This window comes from Fukomys damarensis, unplaced genomic scaffold (assembly GCF_012274545.1).
Source record: "Fukomys damarensis isolate Sample0158 unplaced genomic scaffold, DMR_v1.0_HiC HiC_scaffold_16, whole genome shotgun sequence".
Lineage (NCBI taxonomy): Eukaryota > Metazoa > Chordata > Mammalia > Rodentia > Bathyergidae > Fukomys > Fukomys damarensis.
In genome coordinates, this window is record NW_022900928.1 from 15,159,087 (window position 1) to 15,163,665 (window position 4,579).

The 4,579-nt window shown below is 36.4% G+C and overlaps 1 long non-coding RNA gene across 1 annotated transcript in view; it reads left to right on the forward strand.

Annotated features, from left to right (window-relative positions):
• Positions 1 to 4,579, forward strand: part of LOC104856069 — a 38,875-nt gene that overhangs the window by 4,719 nt on the left and 29,577 nt on the right. The window contains exon 2 of the long non-coding RNA XR_778551.1: positions 3,397 to 3,568. This is a non-coding gene — a long non-coding RNA (uncharacterized LOC104856069). The remainder of the gene's footprint in view (positions 1 to 3,396; positions 3,569 to 4,579) is intronic.

Genomic DNA, 4,579 nt, shown 5'->3' on the forward strand with positions numbered 1-4,579 from the left:
GCTCGCAAGTAAGGGCCCAAGTTCGATCCCAATACCAAAAAAAAAAAAAAAAAAAAAAATAGGACTAATAGTATCTATGCAGAGTTGTTGTGAAGAATGAGTTAATATACATAAAACACTTAGAATAATGCTCTGCACAAAATAAATACTTTGGACATCTGCACTATCATTACTATTATCATTACCAATGTGTCTTGTCTTAATCTTTTATTTTTCAAAGTACAGAAAACTCAGACAGGAAGGAAAAATGCTATTTACTGGAATCCTCACTTTTACCTCCAGCAGCATTAGAAGTTTAAGTAAAGAAGTCTCAAATGAGTCTTAGAACAATTATCTTTTTGTTTAGTTCTTGGATCCTTGCTAGATGAAATTAGAAAGACTCTATCAATAGGTGTCACAGATGCCAGGCCAAGCATCTCAGACTTTAGCTCAAACTGGATTGAAATTTATTCTTTTGGGCTCCACACCAGCAGCCAGCTCTTCACTTGCTTCTCAAAGATTCCTGAGTCCCTTAGTTTATCTGCATATTCCAGAGGGCTCTTGCTCAGGCCCTTGTATATCCTACCTTGGTCTTTGCAGAGCCTACCTAAGAAGAGAAGATTCTTTTCTACCTAGCCACAGTGATTCTTACCTTTGATTCAAACATCAGGTAAGCCACAATATTTGGAGTACAATTTGTTAAGTACAGTTAGAGATATCTTTAAATGGTACTACAGGAGCAAAGCAGTTGGGATGGGAAACAGATGGCATATTCAAAAGGATTGATTAAAGAGAGTTTAATAAAAGATTTTCTTAGAAAGGTGTAGGTAGAGTTAGTGATAATGAAGCATCACACTGAGAAAAATGTCCCCACTCTTAGGCCTGAAGAACCAAAAGGAAGGAGTTATTACCAAAATCCAGAAAGAAAGCTATAAAGAGGGTTACCTGAATGGAATTCTATTTTCATAGATTAATGTAACCCTTGCCAATCCAAGGCCTGGAAGAGGGAGAAATCATGGAAATATTACTACAGCAGTATCACTCCTTTGTATCCTTGGAGCTTATTCTAGGGCCTCTCATTATTCAATCACACCAGAAAACTAGAGGGCAAGTAAATTTGAATAAGGTTGTACCTTTGAGGACAAAGGGAAAGAAGAACATGGTGGAGAGGGGAATCTTAAAACAAGCCAAGAGCAGCCTTGCACAATAAGCAATGGGACTAACTTCCTGCTGATTTCAAAGACTTTTTAGGCCAACCCATTCGAGATCCCGTCTGTCTTTCAAGAACTAGTCCTATTCCCCAATAAATTTTGCTATCCTTAAAAAAAATAAATAAACAAGCCGGGCGTGGTGGCACACTCCTGTAATCCCAGCACTTGGGAGTCTGAGGCAGGAGGATTGCTGTGAGTTTGAGACCAGTCTGGGCTACATAGTGAGTTCCAGGTCAGTCTCAACTACATAGTGAAACCCTGTCTCAAAAAAACAAACAAACAAAAAAAAAAAGACTTTTTAGAGAAGATAATACTGAGTTAGATGTTTAAAAATAAGTAGAGGATTTACCAAGTGCAGAAGGGAGTAGTAACATTTCAGGCAAAGGGATAGCATATTCAGTAGTTAGGACCAGATTATAAAGGCTTGTAAATGCCACGCTAAGGTAATTCAACTCAATCCTGTGATGAATAAGGATCCAAGGATCCATTCAATGATTTTCAGAGAGAGGAAAGAGAGAGAGAAAGGGAGGGATTTATTTTTATTAGTATATGTTGGTTATACATATTAAATACATTCATCATGGGAAATTGGTATAAAAGATAACTAATGGCAGTATATAGGATGGGCTAGAACGGTGAGTTTCCAGGGGCAGGAAGGTCATTTTAGAGATCTTTGTGATACTCCAGGCAAGACAACTATGAGTGTCACTAAAACAGTAGCAATGATTCCAGACCTATTTTGAAGATAAAATTAATAGAACTTGATGACCCAGACACTATGCAGAATGCCAGAAATGGCAGAATCTAGATGACTATCCAATTTCTAATTTTAAAGACTAAGCAGATGGTGGTAACGTTAATCAGAAGAGATAATTCATAGAGGTAGGTATGTAGGCAACCATCTGGATTTCAGTTTTATACACGTAAAGTTTGCTATACCTATGGAACACCCTGAGAAATTTCTTGTTATCATTGGGTAATAGATTCTCACCAAGACTGTAGCAAGAGACCTAGGAGCCAGATATACAGTCTGGAAGACAGTTTGCTTTTTGTAGCCTACATAAGACATACCCATCAGATTTTTCTCAACCTCTGTAACTAACAAAGGGAAAAATGTGACTCATCAAATAATGAAATAAGTCACAATAAGAGACAAAAACAAATCCACTACTGATGTTCCTTACCATGAGAAGAGTTTTTCCATTTGTTTGTGAGTAAGAGAAATGCAAAACTCAGAGTTGCATGGTCGCTTAAGAGTGTTCTTTAAAAAGCAAGCAAACAACACTTGACTTTGAAAAATGAATGCTATTTGCTCTTTTAATTTAAACTCATTCATTTTGTAAATAAAAATCCAACTTTCCCACAGCAGTTTCATTTTATTATATAAACTCATACCCCAGTGAGGTATTTGAGCAAGGTTCTTTCCTTTATAGTAGGTATATAATAAATATTCACCAGAGGAATGAATGAATGGGTAGGGAGATGGATAAACAAAAGCAATAGATTATATCAAGTTAATGCTGATTTTGTTATAAGCTTGATATATATCTAAAAGTGTGTAAGAAACATAATCAACAGAGAAATAGAAACTGCATAGGTTTGCTTTACCAGTAGAAGAGATCCAAAATTATTGACCTGACTGCCAGTTTCTTTTTTATGTCCAGCTGCCTCAGTCACTTTACAGAAGAAATGAAATAGTTTTCTTCAAGATTCTTGTTGGGTTAAATTGTCAATACTATAAGGTCTCAAAACTTGACCTCTTTTGTGTAATTCCCAGCATAATTATTTTTGAACCTTAGAAATATGGTTCTGATTATATGAAACCAATGGAAGTCTGCCATTAGTAGTACATAATGAGGTACAAGTAGAACCAATTCATTGTCAACACCTAACTTTACGCATGACCATTATATAACTTAATATGTCTATTAAAAATTGTATGGGATTGTAGGTGTGGCTCAGTAGTAGTTCACTTACCTAGCATGTGCAAGGCCCTGGGTTTTTTGATCACCACACACACAAAAAAAAATCACTCATTAATCTATGTTCTATTCAAATCCCCTTTTCAATTTTTTATTCAAAATTACTTCTAAAAAATGTATTTTGTGTAGTTCTCCATCTTGTGTCATTTAGAATGAATCACTAATACACTACATATCCATATCCCTTCTCTGCCTCCATCGTGATGTTGTTTCTTTATCTTCAGTGGACAACTGCGGCACGGCACCTAGGCATCTGCTAGCTCTCCCAAGCCATTTAACAAGTGGAAAGATTTCCTCCTGACTTCTGCCTCTCTAAGCTACGTGGAGTCTGAAGAAGACTGAACCTCAGCTCGATCATGATAAGGCCCAGGCACTCACAGATCATTTGATCTCTAGGTAAACACAACCTACTTCTAAATAAATGCACTAGGGCCAGGGATTTAGCTCAGTGGTGTTGCCACCTGCCTTGCAAGTGCAAAGTCCTGAGTTTGATCCTCAGTACGGCAAAAAAATAATAATAATAATAACAATAATAATAAGCAAGCTGAAGATAGGAAGATACAGGAATACTGAAAATTCTTGACACATTTTTAACTTTTGTTTATTATATAAAATACATGTATTTAATTAATGTCTCCCTCCTCTATATACGTGGATGCATTTCATGTCCTAGCCATCTAACTGTTATTCTCAATGTCTAATACAACATTAGTTGCCAGTAGAATTAAGAAATTGCCCCATGGGCCGGGGATTTAGCTCAGTGGTTCTGCTGCCTGCCTCACGAGCGCAAGGACCCAAGTTTGATCCCTGGTACCAAAAAAAAAACAAAAAACAAAAACAAAAGAAATTGCCCCATACATGGTTTTTCCTTCATTCTAGTTTTTATTATAAAGTTTTTCTTTAATGAATATGAACTACTTTACAATAAAATAAAGTCTCAATATTTTGTGTTTTAATGTAAAGTTTTGTACAGTATCATATATCCATCTATGTGAGTTCCTCATCTTTGAAGTCAACAAACTGCAGATCAAAAATATTTGAAAAAAATTACATCTGCACTGAACATGTCCAAATTTTTTCCTTATCATTATGTGCTAAAAGCATGGCATAACTCTTTATATCACAGTTACCTTGAATTAAGTATTATAAGTAATCTAGAGATTATTTAAAGTATATAGGAAGAAAAAAGTATATAGGAAAACGTGCAAAGGCTATAGGAAAATCCTATGCCATCTTTTTTTTTTTTTTTTTGGTACAGGGAACTGAACTCCAACCAAGAACCCCGAGCAGAGACCTACAAACAAAAAGGACTACAGTTGTACTCCCCATAAGAAGTGGACTTCAGACCTGCCTGTCTGCGATCACCCGGCGGCGTGCGCGTGAGCTCCCGGCCTGCGCGACAACAGA